A 27,452-nucleotide genomic window follows, 5' to 3' on the forward strand; every position below is an offset into this window, starting at 1 on the left:
CATAGTCGCAATAGAGTTAAATGTAAATGGCATAATATGAGCAATTGCATCCGAGTGGGGCAGTCGGTGTAACAAAACCAAATGAAGAGGTAATTCCCCAGATAATCGGCACAATTATGTAAAAGATGTTATTTGACAAAACATATTTTCAATTTTAAAATCAACCAAACAGAATACGTGCATGGGTACACCTAATTGTGATTTCATAGCCAATATTCATATAAATGAAGAAGTTGTAAATACCGTAGATTTGATGCATTGCAGATGTGAAAGAAACCAAGGATCAATTGAGTTGTTTCATCATAGGAAGAAGAAACATATAAGAGAGAGAAGGAATGGAAACAGAGCGACAACACTTTCATTACTCCAATCAATATGATGATCCTAGAGTGGCACAAGAAAGGAGTCCTATCCGATACAGAAAGACAATTCATAATAGCAGATGGCCCTACCATGCCTACAATCTATTTTTTACCTAAGATACACAAGGAGTATACTGATATACCTGAAGGCAGGCCAATTGTCAGTGGAGGAGGGGGTGTGTTGGAACCTGTCTCTTTATATATTAATGAATGCCTGTTACCTGCAATGCTTACCACACCGGCATACATAACAGACACAATGCATGTACTACAAATCTTACATGATCTAGCATTCCAACCCAATTTACTAATGGTCACCTTAGATGTTAAATCACTGTACACATCGATTAAACATGACATGGCCATCCAAAGTGAAGACTTCATTTTTCGTCAAGCCTCTGCTTCACTCTATGTGCATATCGAAATGCTCAAACAACTCCTGTTATTCACAATGAAAAACAATGTTTTCCTTATCATTGATACGTATTACAAGCAATGTATAGGTAGCGCTATGGGTGCCAGTTTTGCACCAGCACTAGCCAATATTACTATGCACTACTTAGAGCAGGAATTTGTTTTCTCCAGTCATGCATTCAAATCATTCATTTATCTTTGGAAACATCACATTGATGATGTATTCATGCTCTGGACAGGTAACACGGAACAACTTCTCTCATTTGTTAATCAACTCAACTCCAATACATGGGGTATCCAATTCACCTGCTCTTCCAGCTATAGTACTATCGACTTCTTAGAACTTACCATTTCAAATACAGACTGTGGCTTTACAATCAAAACCTTTGGACAAAGCACTTCGGTGAACTCAGTCCTGCATGCAGGCAGTTAAGAAACAAGTCATCTTTAACATACCTAAGGGAGAGCTAATCAGAGCTCGACGGAAGTGCACATCCCTTCAGTACTTTGATTCAGAAAGTTATCTTATCCAGGCCAGATTTACACAAAGAGGCTATAATGGTAAACAAAAAAGGTCAGCAAATACAAGAGGGATGCTTTACTTCAACCAAAAACTGGAGCTACAAGAGAAGGTCCTAACAAGATTCGGCTCATCACTAGATATAATAAGGATAGCCATTCACTTTATACCATTATGAAAAGACATTGGCACCTATTACATCTGGATGTGGACATAACTAATTGGATAGACCCTTTCCCTAATTTCACCTGTAGCAAAGGAATCACGCTAAAGAATATACTTAGCCCATCCTTCATGCGTAACCAAGAACGCTGATCAACTTGGCTTAGCCAAGATCAGTTTAAAGGCTTTCGCGAATGCAGTCGCTACTCGATGTGCCCTTATGCTCTCGAAACCACAAAAGTCCTGTTCAACCCAGGACAGGTCCACCGGATTGACACCTTTATAAATTGTAACACTAAATGTACTGTATATTGCATTATCTGTGTTTGCAATAAGAAGTACATCGACAGCATTATTAGACCCCTCAAGATTCGAATTAGAGAACATCTGTCCACCATAGCTAACCAAGATGCAAAATTTCCGCTAGCCAGCCACTGGCAGAAACACCGCCAATTGGACCTTAAACAAAATATTAGATTTGTAGGACTTGCTAAAGCAACGCTACCCCCACGAGGGGGCAACCTGACTATGATACTTCGTAGGCTTGAAGCAAGACTTATATGCCAATATAGGACTGTATACTGTGGCCTTAATTCAGACCATGGGCCTCATTACGACCCAGGCGCTAATGGGTTAACGGTGCCGTAAAAGGCTGCGGCGCCGTTAACCTATTAGCGCCTAATTATGAGGTCCCTTTGCGGGACCCGACCTTAACGGCTGATTTTTCCAGCCGTTAAAGTAGAGTGCTGCAAAGGGACCTTGGTGCTAAGTACGGTGCCGCAATTTGCGTACTTAGCGCCTTCCCCATTCCCATTGAGCCCTATGGGGCAAAAATGGGAATGGGGAAGGGCCCATGGTGGATGGGGAATTACCGCCCCGCCAACCTTGGAATGGGGCGGTAATTCCGCCATTCACCATGGCGGACCCCGGCATGGACCATGGTGCTAATAGCACCATGGTTTAGCGCCGGGGTCGTAATGAGGCCCCATGATATAGCTGTCTTCCTATAATACACTAACCATGCTTTGAGCGTTTAGCAACTAACAGCTATCCACACCTCTTCTTTTTCTTTCTTATCTCAGCATTTTAGCCACATGCCAGATTGAATTTGTGCCTCTGATTAAGTGCGATGACTTGCACATGCACGCATGTAAGTAGTCAATCTGCCTGTAGACATACAGGTATACTTTGATAGAAAAGGCAATGGAAACTCAGTGCCAAATAACCTCAATTAGGATGACATGCGCAACATCGCTTTCTAATCTTTCAGGACTAGCCCTGTTCTCTACCTCTCCAATCACATTACATTACACTGGCCAAATTGGCGTGTGCCTTATTGAATATAGCTCTTAATACATTTTTCTGTACTCTTCTCAGCGCCACTCAGCTATTCTTAATATATGTGTTCAAGGGACTAATTTTTATTAACTTTTCACTACGTGCCCTGCTATCTGTGTGAGCACATCTCACACGTATTTTAGGTATAGCCCTAACTTAACATTTGGGATTTCTCCCCTCCTGTTTCAACTCTAACTGCCTAATTTACAGAGTTGAACCCACTCAATCACTTTCAATAATGACAGTCCACAATTCGGCACTGCGGATTTTTCATTTAACATAAGCAGTTTAAACACCATTCCAAGATTGCGGCCCACATACAAGACCTTTTGGGCTGTTCCACACACACCAAGTAGCACGCGTTAATATATACAAGTCAGACCGGCGCTCGTGTGGGGACTAGCCGCTTTCAAAGCAGACCATCAGGGTAAGACATTTTCCACGGTCCCTTGGACGGCTGCCAAACCACAGATGTCCTTTTATCTGTCATCCTTAGAGGCAGTAACACGGCAGATGTACCAAAAGTGTATAATTGGTTTTGTTTATTATATTTTTTTCTTCTCTCACACTATTGGGATTTCGCACACCTCTGCAACACGCACAGTCGGGCTTTATATACATAAGAATGCCGCAACTGCGAGGAATTTAAAAAAGGTACGCGTTATCTTTTGGATTATTTCTGTATTAACCTTGATTACTAATGCTAAGCCATTGAACTTGGCTATTGCTAATATTTGAACGTATGTTTGTATTTTAATCAAACATTGCACTATTGCAGCTTAACTACATTAACTCATGACTGACCACACCAGAATTCTCTTCGACACAAGGAACCCAAGTTTATCTAAAAAGTATATTAATACATGACTATCAAATCAAACTCTATAGTTTTCATCATTCTTAATTTGGTCAATGTTATTACATTGGTTGGATTAATGAGTGTTGTTGCTCTGTTTCCATTCTTTCTCTCTCTTATATTTTTCTTCTTCCTATGATGAAACAACTCAATTGATCTTTGGTTTCTTTCACATCTGCAATGCATCAAATCTACAGTATTTACAACTTCTTCATTTATATGAATATTGGCTATGAAATCACAATTAGGTGTACCAATGCACGCATGCTGTTTGGTTGATTTTAAAATTGAAAATGTGTTTTGTCAAATAACATCTTTTACATAATTGTGCCAATTAACTGGGGAATTACCTCTTCATTTGGTTATGTTACACTGCCTGCCCCACTCGGATGCAATTGCTCATATTATGCCATTTACATTTAACTCTATTGCCACTATGAAAAATATTTTTCTTTTAATTAATTTTCCTTTTGTGCTATATTTTTGTTTTTTGTTAGATTATACTTTATATTTAATACATGTTAGCCTCAGAGGGAGAGCAAGGACTGCTCGAAACACGTGTCAGGCTGTACACCATCTCATTTAATAAATCTGCAACTTAAGCAGTGTCTATCTACTCTTTGTGTTGGCGCAGCAAGACTGGAAAATGTTCTTTAGTCTGATTCCATTAATGACTAGCCTTGCAGACAAGGGATACAGAGTAGACAAGGAGATGTTGCAGTATTGTCAAGAAGAAGTGTTGTTCATAGGTCAGTTGATCTCACATAAGGGTAAAAAGATGATACCTGAAAGGGCTGAAGCCATCATGAAAACTGTCAAATGACAAACGATAAAGCAGATGCAATGATTCTTGTGATTGTGCAATTATGTTAGAGCGTGGGTATTTGACTACAGCTCATATACAAGACCCCTTTTGCCGACTTTGAAAAAATCACAGGTGAATAAGGAAAAAATAGAATGGATTGAGAAAGGATAGCAAGGATTTGAAGAGTTAAAAAAAGCAATTTGTACAGCTCCTGTTTTAGGAATCCCCAACTATGCAGAGGAATTCTTATTTGCACACACTGATGGGACATTAATGATTGCAGTGCTAACACAGAGTACTACTTTGGGTATAAACCTCTGCCATATTACAGTGGGATGTTAGACCCACCAATGAAAGGGCATTTTCCATGTGAACAGTCATTGGCTGCCACCACGTTCATGATTGTAAAGTCTGGAAGCATTGTAATGGGTTGTTCCATGACACTTTTTGTAGAGCATGCTTTGTTTGCCATTTTGGAAAAACCTAAGGGTACATTGACATCTCAGAGTACTTCTTGTATGAAGTTATTATATCTAATCCAGTGATTAAAATTGTCAGATGCAAGGTGGTGATCCCTGCCACATTTGTAGCTAAGTATGTTCAAATAGGTATAAACAGTCCCTATAATAACATCCTACTCTACTGACAGGGATATCAATATGTATAATACAATAAAGAGTAAGATAACATGTCTTGTTTTACTTACATCCAACCCCCTTTACACAGGAACTCTATAAGGTTTTCCGGCATCACTAGTCCTGAAAAAATGGACCGTCTGCTATGATTGATTAAAAAATGTGTATAACAAATTTTTATTCAAATAATTCGAACTGAATTTAAACATAAAACACTACCCTCACCTAACACAGTGTACTAAACACTAAAAAACAGTTACTAAAACATGAAATACAAAGTTCACTTATTTGCATGACACAAAAGATATCACATAACATAACACAAAAAAATCTCAATGTGTCTCTAAAACAACAACCATCCCAACATGTTTCTGTTCTTCACTGCCCAGTTCGGGCGAACATTCTTCAGGGGAATTTTTTTTAAAAAAAGCATCCACTAATCTCTTCAACACCGTGCTGAAAGGGTAGATTCAAACTTCTATACAGGCAAAGGAAGGAAAGAACCTCCGAGCCTGTAAGAGTAAAAGGAAAAACTAATGAGTTCCAAAAAGAGGGAAAGGAAGTACTACAAAATGTAGAAAAAGAACATGGCATAGAGGTTATGTCACACTCACACGGGTCCCAACAGGGCACCCACAAATTTACCTTTAAATGGTGAAACTTCAAAGCGCGTCACAGGATGACAAATTCGCTGGTTTCTCGCCAAATGAGAGACCACTACTTCACGAAAGCGTCATAGTCCGCTAAAGTATCGCCACACCTAAATGAGACAGAACCAATACACAGAGACCACATGCTCTGTTATATCCAGAAAGGGGCTTCAAAATGCAATTACACATGAAAACAGGGCTCCAAATATCATAAAATAAATTACCTTCACAGATGTAGGGATCAAGACTGTAACAAGCAAAGCAGCAATCAACGTGTTTGCAAAGGAGAAATCCACACAGTCAAGCCGTAAAGTATCAATCTGGAAAACAATGGATGCATGGCAATGAACACCATATGTCTGGCATCACCCTTCAACATGTACCGATGGGAGTGCTTTTATTTCACCCTCGTGATTAAGACTAAGTGCCCGTACAATATATAGAATGCAGAAAAAACTTCCATGCTGTCCATCCTACACAACGTGGGAAACCCATGGCAAAAGATAACCAAACTACCCCACGCGTACAGGAAGGGAATGTACCGGCAGTGGGAAAATGATCACACACAGAACCACAATGCTAATGACTCACCTGTACACTCAGAGGGATTAAATCACTCTAATGGCAGCTTCCAAACGCACACAGCCAACACTGAATTCAGTGAAACCAAAAACTGCTGCACACTAACAGTACGTCTATGGTCGTGCGGCAACACAAAGAAAGGACTACACTACTCAGTGTAGGAAGGAAAGTCCATCAAAAGGAAGGGCCATGTTGGAACGGACCCGGCAACATAGAAAAAGGACTACACTACTCAGTGTTGGAAAAAAAAGTCCATCAAAGGGAAGGGCCATATTGGAACGGACCTGAAGCCTACTGGTGTAGAACAGATTAGTGGACACCACGAGCACTAAACAGGTGTTTTTTAAAACAATGATATGCTGGCACCAACACAATATGGTATATGCATCTCACACTGTCAAAAATCATACTTGGCTGACCAAATGCCAATCAATGCTTTCGTTGAGACCTAGCACATTACTCTGTAATTTAAAAATAATTTTTTGCTCTACATTCAATAATTTTCGATCCGTTTCAATTTTGGTATGTCCATGCACCTTTTTCAAAATCAGCCATGTGAAATCATTAAAACCATGTTTCTTTTCAATAAAGTGTTTGACAAGGGGAGCAGTAATCACCTGGTTTTTGAGACAGCTGCGATGTTCCACCATTCGAACTTTACATTGCCTATTCGTTTTTCCCACATAATGTAGGCCACACGGGCAAGTGATTAAATATACAACATTGGCTGTGTTACAATTTGTCATTTCACTGAAGACCCACTTTACATCAGGTAGAATTTGCAATACTCTAGTTTGTTTTGTTTGTCCACACATGCTGCGATTCCCACATGGAAAATGTCCTTTCACTTCAGGCATACCCCACAGTCTAGTTTGTCTAACCTGTGGAGTTCGCATTTCTGTCACATCATTTCTGATTAGAATATTCCGTAGATTCTGACTTTTTCTAAACGCCACTAAAGGAGGCAACACTTCTTTACCACAATAGACTTTCTTCCAAGTTTTCATCACAATGGTTTTGATTTTATAGGACAAATTCGAAAAAGTGTTAACAAAAACAGTGCCAATCTTTTTAGTAGTCTTGTTACTTTTCTCCAGCAATGCCTCGCGATTGTTATTGTAGGCTCTTTTTGAAGCATTTCTTATTACTCTAGACGGATAACCCTTGGCCAACAGTTTGTTGGTCAATACATCTGCACTTTGAGCAAAATCATCTTTTAGACTACTGTTACGCTTCAGCCTCAAAAATTGTCCGAATGGCAAATTATTCTTTAAATGTTTGGCATGATGGCTGTTGAAGTGTAATAAAGAGTTCCTATCAGTGGTCTTATTGTAGGGCTTCACTTTCAAAAAACCATTGTGATGAAAAATGGTAATGTCTAAAAAATGGGTCTCCAAATCACATATAGACCCAGTAAATTTCAAAAACCGGTTTTGTTGGTTGAGCCATGTCACAAAACTATCAGCCTCTTCTCTTGAGCCATCCCATACAATCAGTATATCATCTATATACCTCAGCCACTTCCTCAAATGATGGATAAAGGGGTTGGTGGCTGGGTATATCACTGCTTTTTCAAAATACTCGACGTAGAGATTAGCTAAATTGGGAGCCATGGCAGCACCCATAGCAGTACCCTCAATCTGTTGAAAAAAAGTACCTTGAAATTGAAAAAAGTTTTGGGTCAAGGCAAACTCCGTACACCACAAAATAAATGCATTGCTCACAGGATGACCATCCTCTCTATTCATCAACACTTCTTCAACCACCTCTAGTGTGGCTCTTTGGGGTATCACAGTGTACAAAGATTGAATATCCAAGCCTATCAGTAGAGAATGGCCCGGAATAAACTCTATGCTTTCTATTTTGTTAATAGCATCAGTGGTGTCTCTCAAATAACTTTTCATTTTCAAAACAGATGGTCTTAGATAAAAGTCTGCAAATTTGGACAAGGGTTCCAAAATTGAATTAACACCAGATACTATGGGTCTGCCAGGGGGATCAACAAGTCTCTTATGTACTTTGGGCAAGATGTAAAAAACAGGTACCCTTCCGTGATCCCTAATTAGAAATTCACATTCCTGCTTACTGATCATTTCAGCGTCAAACGCTGAAGTCACTTTTTCTTTGATAATATTCATAAGTTTAGCAGAGGGGTCATTAGCAAGTCTCAAATAGCTCACATTATCTGATAGTAGTCTTTCACATTCTCTTACATAATCACTACGATTCATCAACACAATAGCTCCTCCAATAGCTCCTCCCTTATCCGCTTGTCTGATAATCAAGTTATTATCTTTTGCTAACTTTAGTGCCAATGCTTTTTGTAGCCTACTAAAGTTAGAGTTGCGAGACTTTTCACTGGATTCTAACTTGAGAACCTCTGCCAAAACCTGTCTTTCAAAGACAATGGATTCGGCGGTATGGGAATGACTAGGAGCACAGACTAGTGATGCCGGAAAACCTTATAGAGTTCCTGTGTAAAGGGGGTTGGATGTAAGTAAAACAAGACGTGTTATCTTACTCTTTATTGTATTATACATTTGTAGCTGAACCAGTGGCAGAGGGTGAGCATGTACATGATTGTGCGAATTATGAGGAGTTCTACGATAGCGTACCACGCATTAAGGAAAATGCGCTGCCAGGAGGGGAGATTCTCTTTATTGCTGGTTCTTCAAAAATTGATCAGACATGTGGGGAAAAGCATTCTGGCACAGCTGTAGTGAGGCATAGAGCAAACAGTGAATTTGAGAATGTGGCAAGTGCAAGACTACTGTCTCATTTTTCAGCACAAGCGGCAGAATTAGTAGCACTTATTGCGGTGCTTAAAAAACACAAAGGACAGGAAGTGAGGATATATGGTGACTCCGCCTATGTGACATCGACTGCACACACAGGGCTAGTGCATTGGAAAAGAAGGGGCAACCTCTGAGTGGATGGCACTCCAGAGCAACACACATCCTTATTCAATAGGCTTATTAAAGAACTACAACTCCCATGTATCCATGGCGGTCGTTAAATGCACAGCGCATACTAAGCAAGCTGACTTTATCTCTTGTGGAAAGGAAGCTGCAGACGCAGAAGCAAACAGAAAAGAAGTTGCATATGAACCAGTTATTTCAAGTTCTGAAGACCCAAATGTTAAACAAAAGGTAGTTAAAATGATGGTGGTGAACGAAGACGGTAACCATTTCCCGAGGGCCCCGTTAATGGATATTCAAGGCAGTGTACCACAGGAAGAGCAAGAATTGGGAAAACAAAGGGGGTGTTCTTTATCCCCCGCAGAAGCATCATGGCGTTAGGACAGTACCAGAAAGGCGGTGATGGCAGTAGCATTATTAAAGGTAGCACTTGAACATATGCACTACCCAGCAAATGTAACTAGAGACTGTCTTGCTGCAGCTATTGCAGAAGACTGGTTCGTACTGAACCTGTTAGAGCATGTTGCATTTTATGTAGAACAATTATAGGGGTGATTACTCGACTGAATCATCCATTTCAGCATTTACATATTAATTATGTTGACATGCTGCAAGTATAAAGTGGATATGGGTATCTGATAGTGGTGGTGTGTCTCTTCTCTAAGTGGAACAAAGCAGGTCCTTGTACACACCCTGATGCTGCCTGATGTGCAGCAAAGTTTTAGTATGTGAAGTCTTTCCAAGATGGGGAGTGTGTGAAGTGCTGAGATCCGATAATGGGACACATTTTGTTAATGAAGTAAAAGAAGAAATAGGATTGTTATTAAATATTAAACACAAGTTTTCTTCTGCTTATCACCCACAAGCAAACGGCATATATGAAGGACTTATGGCCTTCTAAAGGAGAGAGTTGCTAAGCTAAAATTGACACTGAAGAAGGATGGCTATATTGCCTACACTTAGTTTTATATGCCTTGAGGAATTAGCCTGGATCGGACCATCACCTCACACCCCAGGAACTAGTGACAGGGAGATGAATGAAAATGCCTTTGACTCCTCCATGGAGGAGCAGAAGTGATGCCCAGAGGTCTGCAAAACTGTTAGGAAATGAATTAAATGAATATTTGACATGTATGACCGCTAATATCTCTGTCATTTCAGATCAACTCAAGCGCAAGCGGAGTCGGTCTCAGGACACAAATGAAGACCATTCAGCAGTTAGAATTTGTGATCTATTACCAGCACCAAAATTGTTTGTTGGAGACATTGTGCTGATTCGCAATTTCACTAGGAAGTGGCACAAACCTAGGTTCGTGGGGCAGTACATTGTGGAAAATGTTACCCCTTCTGCAGTAAAGGTTCAATGCAGAAGAGCCTGGATTTATCTCAATGATGTTAAAATTTACAGTGGAAAGGCCAATGTACCGCCAATGATCGATTCAAAAGCAAGACAAGAAGAATTTCAGCCTGTGCAGACTCGATCGATGAGGAGGAAGAAGGACGATAAACCAATGGATTGACTGAGAGGTGCAAATGTGCACTTGGACTCTGGCTCCCTTGAACACTCCTTATAGATATTTTAGCAGGCGTGCAAATCTATTTTTGAACCAAAAGAGTTATTTGAAAATGAACTTTAGACAGTTGTTGACATATTGTAGATATGATTAAGCGGCAGCACCTAATAAGGAATTGGAAGCGTAACCAGTATGCCGATTCTTTTCGTACAATGCAACTGTTTGGTTGAACCCATGGTTTTGACAAATGACGATGCACAGAGAATTTTATTTGCTGTTTTTGTATATATTTTGACCTTATCCTGCTATTGTTGAATATAGCGTTAGCATACCTATTTTTCTGCATGATCCAAAAAATGGCCCTGCGATAAGAAGGCTGCTTACAGCAATAATTGTACAGATTCTGCAGTTACCTGATTTAGTGGAATTGCCTGATTAAGATGTTTTTTTCCTTCCTTAAAGGTAGTATACAGGCATGATGAGGAAACTTGAAAATAGCACCATTTCATAGAAGGAACAAGCTCAAGAAAAACCAGAATGGCACAAATGGTGTGGATTAATATTGTAGTGTATAATATATGCATGTACATTGTCTATTTTCGTTTTTCTGTTTCTTCTTGTTCACACCTTTTACATTATTGGTTCAGGAACAGTGGAAGCTCCTTTGGTTCTCCCTACTTTAGGAACGTGTGCAGGCTTGTCCATTTTAGACGAGCATAGGTCTCAAGTGCTTTCTGCCCAAAGCAGAGCTGCTATGGAGTTTTTTCCATGGGATGCAACCATTATGTTAGGAAGAAGCAAGAGAAATGCAGAGGAAGATGATAATGTCATTAACACATATTTAGATAGTTCTGCACACTTGGGTATTAACATGTGGTATCAACACATGAAAAAGGTGGGTGAAATAACATTTAAGGAGGGTTGCTACGTCTGCTCTCTCATACCTTATGCCATGAGTACTGTTCAAACTTTAATTTCTAGAGAACTATCAGAGTATGATGCCAGATGTCTCGTTCACCTTGCTGCAGTCAATGACGCAAGGTCAGTTTCAAGGACATTAGGCCACTTTGCGATGGAGATCGAAATGGTCATTTATGATCCAGGATGATGATATCAAGACTACACAGATGGAGAAGGAGCCTGCATGGAAGAGCATGATGCTCACATACCCTAGGGCAGGACAGAATGAAGCAGTTGTAGCAGAAATTAAGAGAATGGACTGTCCAGTCCAGATAAAGATGAATGGGCCTGGACGCCTGGATGCTGGGAAAAAACACAAATGCTAGTCTATGGACAAGTAAGGACTGAAGAAGAATGGGAAGGAGGATATGTACAAGAAGTACAAAAGTTAAATGACAACTTTTTAAAATCATGGGCCGAACATGCCAAGCTGCTGACATGGGTAGAAGATGAATTAGGACCAATGTTTGTAATCTCACTGACAAATGCGACATTGTGTTTCCAGCGAAAAGGGAGAAGACATCTGGGAGATAACTCAGGTTTTAAGACCATAGTTGATGTTTCTGGTATGGGAGCAGGAACAGCGTTTCTAATGGATCAGTATTGGGCATATGGACCTAGAAAAGTTACCTGAATATTGGTGAATTTCCAAAGGCAGATACTCATTTGAGGAGAAGGAGATCACTTGGGTTCCTCAACCGAACAAGGAGAGACAATTACTTTTCTGCAAAATCAATAGAAGCTTTTGAAGCTATTCTATACGAGCACAGGCTGCTCAACAAGACTGCCTCAATATTCACAACTATCTTTTTGCCCGGGATCCAGACGATGGCAAATGCCAAATGGCTACAGATTACCAGATGGGAACTTTTGAAGACAATTAACACCACCATCAAGGGATTCAATGCGATCAAGGGGGAATTGAGAGCCATAAGATTGATGACTCTCCAGAACAGATATGTCCTTGATATGATCACAGCAATGGATGGAAGTGTTTGTGGCAAAATTGGGCCATCATGTTGCACATTCTTACCTTCTCATGATGACGAGAATGGAACCTTAACGGAGACCATAACGTTGCTGACAAAGTTACATAACATGATGGAAGCCGAGACAGAAGATATCGCAGATGATAGCTGGTTTGCGTCCATCTTCTCATGGGTTCCACAATGGATGGCGCACATCTTCAAGCTCATGGGAGCCATACTTGTGATGATGATGTTTGGATTCTTTGTAATCAGGATGATAATTACACAATGGAATAAGACAACAAAGAAAGTAGGAATGAAGGTCATCATCGATGTTGAATCAGGATTTGAATCCAAGGAATTGACAGATTAAGAAATCAGAACTACATAAAGACCAGTATTTAAGAACCACAGGGAACGAAGTTTCTGCATCCAAGAAACCACAGGAATTATGTGGGACAATGGATTTACTGCAGTCCAAATGGCCGATACAGCCTTATGACCTGGTGTGTTGATGAGCACGTAAAATCAGCAGGATCTCTGAAAGGAGTAGTGAAAATGTGGACTCTGAAGAAGCACTTTTTCAAGAAAGGATGTCGAAATGCTGAAGCTGATAAAGGAGTGGTCGATGAATCGACCAGAGGGGTGAGTGTAGAGGAGCAGCTGAATGCCTCTACAGGCTCTATATTATATCTATACACTCCTATTCTGCCTATATGTTGAAAACCAGAAAATGCGACACGTGCAATGCCAGTAATGAAACCTATACCGCAAAGACTCTTTGAAACAAGGTATCCATTGAGAAGATCCTATGAGAAATACCAGCAAAAGGTTGATGATCTCTTGAGAAAAGCGCGCAAAGAAGTGTGAAGATGTGAGCAGGAGAAGCTGGTGACGACATGAAGAATGAGTGTGACACACTGAGAAGGATGACCAGAGAAGAGAATGCATAGGTGATATAGAATCTGATGGTGAAGTAAAGAATCAAGAAGACTTTCATGTGCGCAACGTAGATTGCACGAGTATGAAGAACACTGAAGAAAATGTAAGCCATTCAATAACTGTACAGATGCTGTAGCACAAGAAGCCAAAGTATTCATAAGGCTGGCTATACGTAGTATATAGACTGCAGGCAGTGCTGTAAACATATATGTAGATATAGTTCTGGACATTCCATGTTATATTTTAGTAAGTGAGTCTCCATGAAGGAAGATGGATTTGAAGCTACGTGTGTCGCAGCAACGAATAGGCTTAAATTCAAATCAAAATCAGAAAGGCTGTCTGGCTTGATGTCAAAGACTGGAAGCAGCCTAGAATTGGTTATCATGATATATCTACAAACACCTTAAACCTTGTATATATTGCTGATGTAAGATATCTGCATCATTTGTATATACCCCTCTTGTACTCTACGCCTGCAAATAGGTACCATCTGTATATACCTTCTTGTAATTAACCGCGTGTATGTAGATTTTATACCTTGCTGTTGTAACTAAGCTTTGCAAATACTTGTAACTGCTGCGCCCTGTTACCCCCGGGTATGATGCGCATTATAAATAATAAAACAAACAAACAAACAGCGTGCGAAGATCAGTACACGTGAGAAGCCAAGGCACATCTTATTAAAGTTGCAAAGAAGGAACACCATGGATGCCAAGTTTCTTCATTAAAGATGAATAAATGCTATAATATTGGCAAATTCACGATCTCTGATCAAGTGAGTTGAGGATGAAAATAAATGAAGAGTATGGTGCACCGGACTGAAGATAGCAAGTGCTCGCACTCCCATATATTCCCAGAGATGATGAGCTACTGCAAGGTCAAGTTCAAAGACAATGTGAATGGCAACCGGCATGAGCGATGAGAAATGGTAGTCTAATTGGGTGGAAAGATAAGGTTGAGTCCACCCACCAGCACCTGGGGTACCAGCTTAGATGCTGCTAGAGTCTTGAATCTTCCAGAAGGGTACATGCATGCTAACCAATTACAGAGAGCCGTCTAATGAAGAGCCTAATAGTTTAAGAAGCAATGAGGTGTTGTGTTTCTAAATATTGTTGAAGATGTCTTGCACGAAAGGAGGGCATGAGTGGCCCACCTGTTTGTAGAGACCAAATCATAGTCCCAGCCCCTATAGAAGTATACTTAGATGTTCCCCTTGAGATAACCACAATCCCATGTAGGTTTTCTTAATTTGCCATGTAATATGATGTCATGAATGACGTGTCTCTGCTATAAAGATGAGATTTTTTATAATAGTTGTTGAGGTCATGCTTTGCGACGTCCGTTTAATCCCGTTGTACTCCCTGTTTTAGATAATTGTTAATAAAACAGTGTTATTTGCAAACTTACTCTCTCAGTCTTTTTGCATAGTTTGAGAAGTTATTCTCGGTCCCATCCATAGTACAACATGTTACCTTGAGTAAAAGGGCCTAAGGGTTCAATAGTAGTTTAGTAGGGGTGAAGTAGGAGAAATGTTCCTCTGCTCCATTGCAGGGCACTGCAGCACTCACCTTCACAATAGACCTGTCACACACATACACAAACACACACTGATTACAATGTTCACTGTACAAAACCTACTGGTTTTGCCTTATTCGCTATGAATTAATTTGCATTGCATTATTCCACCACAAATGGCCATTACTGTAATATGTCTGTTAGTATCAATCTCCCTCATACATTAGCAAGTATTTCTACATACAATAAATGACATACACCAAGCCCTATTCTCGAGGTACCTTGGACTCCAGAGGAGGACTAGCCCGGCCCAGCCCAGAGTTCTGGGCTGGGCCGGCCTAGTCCTCCTCTGGAGTCCAGAGTCACTCGGGAGGACAGAGAGCGGTCCTGGGCTGCTGTGCACAGTGCTCCGTGTCTCAGAGCACTGTGCACAGCAGCCCGAGTCCTGCCCGTGGCCCACAGCACAGTGAGCCACAGTCACAACAATGGTCAGTGGGCGCAATTCATGACACTTGGACTGGATCTCACAGTGAGTTGTAGGCCGAGTACCGTGGCCCGAAGCCACCATTAAAAGTTAAGTAAACTCTTAGTCTTCACCATGCGGCATGAATCATGCAGCATGTTGAAGACTAAGGGTTTACTTAATTTAACTTAATAACTAATTACCAGCACAGCATGCAAGCCCAAAACTACCTTGGAGACTGGAGCTGGCAACGGACAGTCACCTTCGGTTAGGGCAGGCTGCAGCAGCAGGCAGCCAATGTGGATGGGCCTAGTTGGGCAACTGGGTGTGAGAAGTCCACCACCACACCAGCAAGAGGGCTACAAAGTAAAGAAAGAACGAGAAGAAGGTCAGGCACACTGTGTGTCCATGACCTGACTCCACCCACACACAAATTGCCTTTGGCTGTCAAACAGCCAATGACAATCCACAACCTACCTTTTACTATGCTGCATGGCCTGCTAGCACAGGAGGTAGGAGAAGACAGAGGACTGAGACTCTAGTGAGCTGTTTGTACAATACCAATAGTGCTGGGCCACCCCTCCAGTGCCCCTACCAGCCTCCTGAATGAGAGGATGGTTACGTAGAGTGCATGGAGCTACGAGCTCCACGCACTCTACATGGCAAAAATGTCTGTAAATCGGGACTCATTGGGACTGACAATGAGGGAGGATGTTATGATGGTAAGCTAAAGCCTAACATTGGAAGTATTTTATGTAAGTTCTAGTTCACATCTATGTTGCGCATAAGCTCCACTATGAGCTCACATAATTCTAAGAATGTGCGTGTGGAATGTTTTGACTTAGATTGTAGAGGGCCAGTTGAGTTGGGGCTTCTGCTCTGACCAGGCCTGCTGTCGCTTATTTAAGAATAAATTCAAAGTGTGCATTACTGCTGTCTGGAGCCCTTTGATTTCCTCAGAGGAGTACCCGGCAGCCCACTGGGTAAGTGAGGGATTATGGGGTCAAGCAAGGCAGAAGACCACTGTTTGACTGGCAGGTTCTACGCCAGATTGAATGTCTTTTTATTGCTTGGGCCGTTCCACTGCCACCAAGTCAATCTTTTCTTGAATTTCATTTAAAATAAAATTGACGTCATCATTAATTAATTTGTTCACTTTTGCTAGTGGATTTAGCACCAAGTGAAGAGCTGACAATGATGGTAAAGACAATACTTCCTTAGATGGGTTCACCAGATGGCAGGGGTGAGGTGAAGGAGTATATTCCGAACAAGAATCACGTGATGGCATAATCCCTTCCTCGCTCTGAATTCGAAACAACAACAGAAAAGATGACAGTGCTCCCAAGGATGGACTTGAAATGTGACGCTGAGGCAAAGCAGGAGACTCTGATTTACACAGAGATGATACACCCTCTAATGCCTGGGCCTGATGACAAACAGCCACACCTGCTGGTTCCAATGGCAATATGGGCAGAGAGGGTCAAACTCAAACCGGCGCATTGCCTTCACTCGCACATCTATGCTTGAAGAAGTCGCTAATGCACCTTTGAATGTTCATGGTGGTTACCGTATAGTCTCTGACATTCTGTTCATGCTCAGCCTGGGAAATCGATAAGTTCCTATTACCTGAAGTGGAAGGACCTGAGCAGTTCAAGATCCTCGGGACAAACATCCTGGTGGGGTCGTGGGTACTATAGGTGCAGGTTCACCACAGACGGTATTGCTTCTAAGAAAGTACATTGAATGCACATACCTAGAGTGCAGTGGTCGAAGTGTAAAAAAAAAGTTATGGAACCATGTTCCCTCTGAACTGTCCCCTTTTCTGCCCACTCCCTCCATACCCACTGTCATCCTCTGCCCCCATTCAAACCCCATGTCTGGGTCCTTCCTTGCCTCTACCCCACCCGGCAACATTGGGCCTCATTATGACAATGGCGGCAGCCATGCCGCGGCACGGCTGCTGCTGGAGTCATGAAATTACTGGCACCCGACAATGGGCAATTACTGGGGCATTCCGGCCCCGCCGGACCTGGTAATTGCCCATTGCTGGTTGAAGGTAATAATTACTCCCAAAGCCCATTTGAGCCCCATCTGACTCAATGGGAATGGGGAGGCTGGATGCACCGCACCATTCGGGAATGGTGCCGGTGCATCCGACATGGTCTGCTCGCGGGTGCTGGCTCACCCGTCAGGTCAGACGTGGCAGGCGGGAAGGCACCTGCAAGCAGAAATCGTAGTTTTCTGGTCTGATAACAACTGTGCCGGTAGCTCACCAGCACCTGTTGTTACCGCACTGGCAAACTTGTAATGAGGCCCATTGTGTTGTGTTACTAAAACTGAAGAAAACACAATGAAAGAAAAGGCATTTAAATGACATCCACTAGTGTGTCATTGTCCCACTCAGCATGCACCTTCATGCAGCCTCACCTTCAACGTCCTCAGTTCACACCTCTTAAAGAACATGGCCAGCCACAGACACATCCCTCCCATTGCCTGCAGACTAATCTGAGCCTAAAGCCATTCATAGAAGATTGCGATCGAGCTGGGTGTTTTGGCTGTTGGGAATGGGTTTTGTATCCCAAACAGCCTATTGAAATAAATAATGCTCTTCCAGCACATGCGAGGTAGCGCAGTACAATATTGCACTCAGGGCTCAAGTCGAGGGTACACGCGGGTGAACGCAGTCCCCCCACTTATTTCAGAGGGTGGACTCAGTCCCCCCCAGCTAAAATGAGAAGCATTGAATGTCCTCTTTGAATTTATGAATTAATGCCAACCTCGGGGTTGAACCACAGTCGTCAGGTTTGCAGCCAGACACTTCACCGCTGCACTATATAACCTGATGAAAAATAACGAACTAAAGGTGAAATGTTGTGATTCGGTACTGCAGGTTCCAGGGAAAAAACGTGCACAACTTTAAACATTTTCAAAAACACTATTAGAAAATAATATCCTCTTGGTTTTGTGGGTGTGTGTTGATTTTATGAAAGGCAAATGCCATTGGTCCTGTGCAATTCGGGTGGTTATGCAAAGCCAATTTAATGATATGTGCATTTTTCACCTTGATATGCTAATTTCTGGTGACATCACATGCCATTGCATTTGTTGATGAGCCTCGCACTTTAATTTTTAGGACTTGACCCCTGATTTCACTGTCTTGATATCAGCAGCCGCTGAGGTTCGAGTGCCCAATGGACAAGACATGCAGTATTTTTAAAAACGGTATGGAACGGTAATGTGGGTGGCATAAAGTAAGGGAGCATCATACTTTTTAGATCTCCCCCACCTTGACCTCTGCTTAAGTTCCCTAATGCACCAAACTGCCCCATCTTGAGTCAACTGCAGTTAACTGAACTCGCAGCACCCCATTGCGTGCAGAGTTTTCATGATTGAGGCGGCCCGCCTCTGGTCACCCGGGCGGGCCACAAGTCATGTCCGGCCCACACGACAGAGCACAGAGATGCTGCGTCCAAACAGCGTATTTTGGGCAAGGACCACCCTGCAGTGCCTGGATCACCGGCACATGGATTGCCAGTTTGGGGATCACACCAGCAATGATGGCCCAGTCACTGGGGACACCCAGGTAGGGCCGCGAACCAGGCCGCAACCACGCGGCAATGGACCCCAGAAGAAACACACAGACATGAGTTGCCGCTTCCTGGGGCTCTGCTGCACTGCCTTGTCTCCCCTCCTCATTGGCTTTCCTCCTTGCCACTTGCCAACAGCTGCTACCTCCTCGAGCTTGACCCACTGCATGGGGGCCTCCAGCTTGAGGTGGTGTCTGGATGAGTCCATGACTGATGCCCGCACCTCTGCCAATTCCTGGGCACGGCCCAGGTCTAGTATCCAGTCGAGGGTCAGTGCTGGGTCTCTGAGGACTTGCTTAAGCAGCTTTGAGGAGCTGCAGCCATAGATGATCTGCGCTCTGATCTCGTCTTCCTCAAAGTTTCCCAAGTCACAGGACAGTGCAATCCTGTGCAGCTTCCCATAGAAAGCATCGAGGCTCTCCCCTTCCTCCTGCCTCGCGCACCTCATCCTGAACCGTTCATAGTCCCTGTTGACCATGAGACAGAAGTATTTGTTCAAGGCTGAGATGGCTGCAGCATATGACTGATTTGCAGGCTTTAGTGCCTTAAATAGCCTCTGAATAGCAAATCCTGCGGAGTACAGGCGTGTTGGGCGTTTGGCTGCGCCCTTGATCTCCACCGCTTCAAAGTATAGCTCCAGGTTCTCAACCCAGGCTGTCCATCGGGGCCCCAAACTGGCAGGCAAGCCCAGCGTGTCAAAGTGATGGAGTGGCGCGAGCTGACGTCAACATACACCTTTGTTGTCATCTGTCATGATGACCACTGGGTTGGTACCAGATGTGTCTATGGCAGGTGAGTCTTAGGGTACTGTGTGCTTTTTTATACGCCATTGAGGGCGAACAAGCACTCCCCCAGGGAGTCACCACCCTTGGGGTCCAGTATTTGGTTGGTATGGGTGGTACAGACACCGTCACTTGGCCGTTCTGTGCCGAGGTCCCAGAGGGCGCACAAGCACTCCTTGTGGAGCTGCTACCCCGTGGGAATGCTGGGGCAAGATTGGGCAAGCTTGGACAGGTTATTGACACCCTGTGCCCTCCCTGACTGGTGGGTCATCAGGTCCTGTAGCACTGTCCAGGGAAGGATTCCCCTCCTGCTTGTTGTTACACCAATACAAAGTTGTGACCAAGCTGGAGACTAAGAAACATCACAAATGTCTTCCTTCCTCTTCTCGATTGCCCGTTGTTCTTGGGCTTCTTTGGACTCCCACTGCTGGAGCCTGCTGCCTCGTATCGTCCCGAGGGACTCACTGCAGTGGCCCGGATCCACAGGCCATGCTCCTTTTAATTGTCCTGGGGCTCGCAATGAGACCCCACCCCTTTTCCCAGGTCGGCACTCGGCCCAGGGCAAAGGTTTCTCCACGCAGCCCGGGTCTTGATGGGCAGCGTGCTCTGCTTGCGTGCCTTCAGATAGTGGGCTCCGCCCCTTTTCCTTTGTCCTGGGGGCATGCTCTGTCACACGGTCCTGACGGCGGTTCCTTCGTTTTGCAGCTACCGCCCCAGATGGTGTCTCCCTTCTCAGAAGGTGGAGGCACCCTGCGCAGGCACCCGGCATCCGGCACCCAGGTCCCTCGCCATGCGGCTGACGCTGCTTCCTTTCCACGCGGGACCGGCAGAGGGTTGGCTCCGCCCCCTTCCTTTGTTGCTGTGACACGCGATGCTCTGGCCACGCCCTTTACAGGCCGCGCTTCAGTTTCCCTCACAGCGCCATGAGACTGGCACAGCAGCCAGCCTCCAGACAAGCTTGGCTGCTCCATGGGCATCAGACGGCCCGCACAAACCCTTGCACAATACCCTGAGCCACCCGCGGCTCTGTCACTTTGTGGTTACAGCCGCCTTCTCCTCTCTCTGCAGCTGACACCGCAACACACACTGCGGGCTACCGGCGGTCCCCACACGACTGTGTGTGGGCCCCCCAGACCGCCTCGTCGCCAATGTGGCAGCCGGCTCCGGTCACCGGGGCGGGCCACAAGTCATGTCGGGCTCACCCGACACATCACAGTCCATGCAGCGTACTGTGGGCAGGGACCACCCTGCAGCGCCCGGATCACTGGCGCATGGATTGCCAGTTTGGGGATCACCCCAGCAATGATGGCCCAGTCAATGGGGACACCCAGGTAGGGCCGCAAACCAGACCATTACCACGCGGCAATGGACCCCAGAAGAAACACACAGACACGAGTTGCCACTTCCTGGGGCTCTGCTGCACTGCCTTGTGCGTGCCAGCAGAGCACCTTTTATTAGAGAGGCGTCATGACTTTGGGCCTCATCACGAGTCTGGCGGTAACCCTTAAAAGCGGCGGTAGCGCTATTACCGCCGCATTTAAGGGACCGCCAGATCATGGCTTTGCGGATTTCCCCCCAGCTCCGCGGCAAAATTGCTGATTTTCGGCACGATTACTGCCAGCGGGAAATCCACCGGCAGTAATAGCGCACATTTTCGCCATTGGGCCCAATGGGGAATGAAGAATTCCAAATGGGCCCAATGGGGAATAGGCAATAACAATTCCGCCAAACCCGTGATCTGGCGCTAATAGCGCCGGGGGGTTTGGCGGTAGGGCTATTAGCGCAAGCGATAATAGCGGCGGCGTTACCGCCCAACTCGTGATGAGGCCCATAGTCATGACGCTCTCTCGCATCCAGCCACTAGACCAACACTCAACAATGATGTGGGTGCCCTGAATATACGATGCTGGCTGCTTTGCATAAAAACAAAGTGCATTTTGGGAACATAAGAATGACCACAAATGTATCATATATGTTTTTGATAGTAATTAAATCATGCATTCCTTCTGAGCATAAAATGCTCGCTGGATATGGTGCTCATTTCATCGGTCAGAATACTTCAACATGACAGTAAAATGTGTGGAAAGCACGACACTTATATACAGCTGTAAACCGTTTATTTGTTTGAATTTCGGCTGTCCAGGTGAGGAAAGAATGACTTTCAGATGCAGCTTGGAAGAGTGTTGCATATAGTGCTGCACGCATTAAGACTGCAAACGCACAGCGTTCAGGAGACAGACATCTTCCTGAGCTTAGGGTGTTTGGGCATCTATTCGCCATCAAACAATTTTTACCAGTCTTGTTCCAGCCCAATTCCTTCCCTGCATGCAACTGACGGCCTGAATGTTGCCCGCTTTCTATATGCATGCATTAAAAGCTTGAAGAACTTTAAACTTCGTCCTATGCCATTATCATAACATCTGCCTATTTGTTCAGCAACTCTAGACGATAAATATGCTAACACCGTAGACAGTTTCAAAGCAAAACAAATGGGTGAACACCTTCAAACTCACAACTCAGACAATTTTATACTACTTTTCTAGTGTCAGTTTAGCAGCACTTGTGTCCAAGCGAAGACATTATTTTGGGAACTAAAACTAACTGTGATAAATATTTAATGTGGACGGACGCCTGAGTGGCCTGTGGAAATACTGAGACGTACAGATGTTAATTGAGAGAAATATGAACACTTGCCTTCTTTGGTTGGCAGGAGTCACTTGCCACTTGTAAAGACGCTTTAAACATTATTTTTAGCCCAGGAAAATTAACATTTCCACTTAGAAAGTACATTGACTAACAGAACTTGAAATACTGTTGTGAGGACAGCATGTTCTGGCATTACTGGAAGGCAAAGATGAAATGGAAAACAGATTTATAGGTAAGTTGCAATGCTTTTTAGGACACTAAAAAAATTGTTTTCTGGAATGAACGTCTGCAAAACATGTTTGTCTAAGCTGAAATGGAAAGCCGATGTGCATTTTGAAACCTTGCATAACCCTTTGGAACAGACCTGTGGGATAAGGAGAGAAGGGAGGATAATGCACATAGACATCTCACCCAGGGATGGACTTGCCTATAGGGACCTCTGGAGATTTCTCGCTAGGCCTCTGCACCCTGTACCTCTTATGTGTGATAACCTATTTTATTTCCAAATGTTCTCATAGGAAAAGGGTAGGGCTTGCTGTGTCGCGATTTATTACGCAGTCACACTCAACTCAGGGAGCTCATTCCCCCCCAATGAATGTGGCGGCCAACAAATCACTATGATTTTGATTCAGGTTCTATTTGGTAAGGCCTCCAACCCGTCACACACCCCAACCACAACAAATACCCGGTGCAACAATGAACTAGGAACCAGGCCGGTGTGTAGTAAGAATAGAGATGTATTAATTTATTTCAACCAAATTTGACAGACTAACCTCAGTCACCAATGCTGTGGGAACACAAGACCAAAAACCTCTTCCATAATGGCACCCACAGCTTTCTTTTCAAATCACCCAGCAATGTAGAAAAAAAAACAATTCCAGAGACACAGTGATTGCTGATTTGGTTATAATACCTTTCTCCCAGCAACCCTCACCCTCCAAACATCAATTAGACATGGCCCCTTGAATTGAAGGCCAGTGGCAGAGAGTGGGAACACAATGTCAAAATCGTTTTTTGGGGTTCTGATAAAAATGAACTGTTTGGAAAAGGGATTCAAGAGGAAAAATCGTTTTTTTCTACTTATTATCACAGATGTAATTTGAGGGACAAAAAAGCAATGGGGAAATGTGTTTTGCCACACCTAAAAAGGACAGGCATGGCTTTGTGGTTTGGGTCAGAGCATAATGGGAAGAAAGGGGCAATGTTGTTTTTCCCACCACTCATGCAAAGAAAATACAAGGCTTCACACTTCTGATCTACAATGCAGGGGATCAATGGGGAATTGTGTTTTGAACCCTGCACACTTACTTGGGAACAAGGTTTTGGGATTAATTCTTTTGGCAAATCTTTATGTCTATACCGGATCAAAACACACTAGCTTGTTAGTTTGAATGCTACCAAAGCGCATCCCTTGATTTCTATAGGGGAATTAATTGATTTACTTTAATTAAATATGCTAAGGATCTACAAGAAAACAGGATATCTTGCTTTGGGGAAATAACTAAACCAATGCTTGAAAATACAGGGCCTACACAATCTATGGCTTTGGGGATAGTTTTACTTACAGTAGAGGCCTTGTAATGAGCATCAGTGAACAGCAGGGCACCTCTGGGACAGCAATGGTGTCAGTCAAGGATGGTCTCCTCTAAATCCTCGAAGGGGTGCCAACCAGCTTCTTTGTCTCCTGGTCCCTGTCTCCAATGCAAGATTTGAGGCCTCTCTGCTTGGATCTCCCGAAATAAGTGGAAATGCCCAGTTCTAATGCAAACCGGTTTACTTATAGGGCAAATTACATCACAAATGTCATGCCAGGAATTTATAGCAAATGGTAAGAAAAGGAAACAGCACTAACCTGGACTTTCTGCAGTCTGTGAAGATGCGAGAATCCTCCTGGTAGCCCTGCACCCTCCCGCTAAGGATATCAAGGAAGACATAGGTTTTCCAGGGAAACCCTCTGAGTAATAAAACCCTGAGAATCTGTAGCTGCAGGAATAAGATGTTTTCTGCTTACAAGTTGATTAGGGTACCTATGATCTCATGGATATGAATGCCGGACCAGGTAGTCTGCTACAGGACCAGGACACTGTAAAGAGAAGGAGCCAGGTTAAAGGGTGTCTGTACAATCCCAGATAATTTCTGAAGTGACTAAATATTACCATTTGGATCATTGGGAAAACATAAGGGTAGTGCTTGTAGTCCTGTCTTTGTCAAAATATGAGCAGGAACATAGAAGTGGTAAGTAAGAAGTCTGTAGTTGGAGGTTGAGAGCAAGAGAGAATACTCTTATGATTAGAGGGAGCCACAACAGATGAGGAGATGTCATTGTATGCAGTAACCTACCAGACGGCATGGACCCCAGAGACGGCTAAGGTGAGTGTCTGTGTGCAACGAGGATTTGATCAGAGAGGTGGCTGCACCATCAGCTGGACACCAAGTAATCGGCATGGAGTGTTCTGTGCAGCTGGCGGGATAATGCTGAGAACTTTCTGTAAAGGGAAGGCAGGCGAGACATTAGTAAATCTGAACATACGAAGCTGGGTCACCAAGGAAAAGGATACGCTACATTCATACCCAGTACTTAACTGTTAGAAGGGAAAGGTTGAATGAAGCGCGAATGGCGCGGCTGTGCATTAGCAATCTGAAACAAAGAATCTGGGTTAAAATAGACAAATAGGAACAGAACAAGTAGGAAAGATAGGAGTAACTAGAAATGCAAACTCATGATGCGTTGGCTAAGAGGAGTAGCTACACATCGGTTCCCTCAGCGAGGCTCAGTTTCGCTCCTGGCAGCTCCAGAGTTATTGGCCGAAACCACGGAATGACTCTGAGAGGCTGAAACGGACTTTGCGCTTCTACTCACCATCTTGGGGGAAACACAGACCAATCCAGAAATACACAGCCAGCGCTGCCACACGGACCATCAGTGCCTCATGACAACAAACTTGTCATGAGTCCTGCAAAAGTGATTGGTTGGTTTTCTCTATCCACTTCCCACCTGTGTGCTATTAAAACAAGGAGATGAGGGGTGTGACTTAGGAAAGCTGTGGGAGGAGAAAGCTTTGTCATCCCAAACTGAAATGTGGTCTCGGCCTGTTTCAACTTTAAAAATCTATCAAGATGGCAAGTACCCTAATTTTTCAAATCTTTACATGTATGAATATATTTTTAAGAACTACATTTTAAGGCAAGTCGGATGATGCTAATCTGAAGTCGGCTCGCCCTTCCTATGCAGAGATAAGGTTTTTCCTCATTTACTCAAGAGCCGTATCAGTGAAAAAGATGCCACTCCATAGTTCCCATGTTCATTATGTCCTTCACACCCTTTTTATGCAGTAGCATGTATTTTTCTAATGACTAAACTCCAGCCATTTCCTTGGTTCTCTTAAGTTGCATGTGATCAACCAGAGAAAGTTGCATGTTTATGTTCACCCTCCCTTATTGGCCTTGTATTGGCCCTGGCTGCAACACTAATGGACATTTTATGGGAATTGTGACCTCAAGGTCACTTCTGCTGAAAGAACAGGCATGTCCTTATCTGTGTCCACTGTTGTTTAAATCTAAGCAGTGTATTTCTTTCTATATTTTTAAGCCATGGCCCTGATTGATGGTTGACAGCCAGACCTCCCTCTCCTGAACAGCAGAGGAAAGGTCTTGGAGGTAACGTCTCATATTTAGGAAAAATGACCGGCTGTATGCAACACTCTACAATCAATGGCTTTTAAACTCACACACAAGGCATTTACATGACATTTTATAAGGCACCTGGGCCTTATATCCATTTGAAATGTACTTTGTTAATCTTACACTTGCAAAATAAATGAGTATCCCTTCTGAACTTTCCATATGTATAAGGCAGTTATATGAGGAAACCATGTTCAAACTCTGAATGCCCAGTGAGCACTTCTCTTAGCATATTGTTGTTTGGATGAGGGAAAAAGGAAGTTCTTTTATTTCTTATAATTGCAATAGGCTTGGTTTCAATTAAGATTTGGGGATCATAGTCTGTCCTGATACATTCTGGTTTCACCATCACCGTCTTGTAGACAATGTTGGATTTTACTTTTATGGACTTCATTGATTCATGGTGCGTCACCCTTTCTCAACTCTCATGCTGGACTTCCATTGCATCTTGTACTCATGGTGGCCCTGAATCATGCTGTTCCCATCTAATCGTGTAACCTGGCTTGCAACATTATGTATTACTACTAACTTCTGCAATTGTATTCACTCTCCCCTGTTCCTGGACCTAGTATGCTTGCAACCTCGTCGGTCTCCTCCCCGTCCCCCTCACTTGTTTTTTTTCGTTCCACCTCCAGCAATATCTGAAATGTTGTCAGGCCTAGTACGATTGTCACTTGTTTTGTTCCTCCTTTCCATTTCTGCACCCCTCTCCCTCACCTTTTTGTTTTTTTCCAGCTCTACCAGAAATGTCGTCAGGCCTAGTACGGTAGTGGCCTGTCTGTTTCCATTTCCTTCCCACTCTCCCCTCCCTTCCTTATGTATGTCTTAGCTCTTACACTATCTGAAATGTCGTCAGACCGAGTATGATAGTTAATTTCACATCCTTTCTGTAAAAATGTCATTGTATTTTACCTTGTTCCCTCCCTTGCCTTGAAGCGCTTTGAAACACATTGTCTATAGGCGCAATATAAATAAACTATCATATCATATCATGTTGCATAAAGATATGGTACACACTGCTGGCAGTTTCTTTAAGTAAAAGTGCAGCTCTCCATGGATTTAGTGAAACAGCATTTTCAGCCACATGCTTTTCTTTTCCTTGCTGAAATGCATTACGCATATCTTCGCACTTTTGAGATTCAAGCCCACTTT

This window comes from Ambystoma mexicanum, chromosome 5p (genome assembly GCF_040938575.1).
Source record: "Ambystoma mexicanum isolate Mex_15411 chromosome 5p, UKY_AmexF1_1, whole genome shotgun sequence".
Taxonomy (NCBI): domain Eukaryota; kingdom Metazoa; phylum Chordata; class Amphibia; order Caudata; family Ambystomatidae; genus Ambystoma; species Ambystoma mexicanum.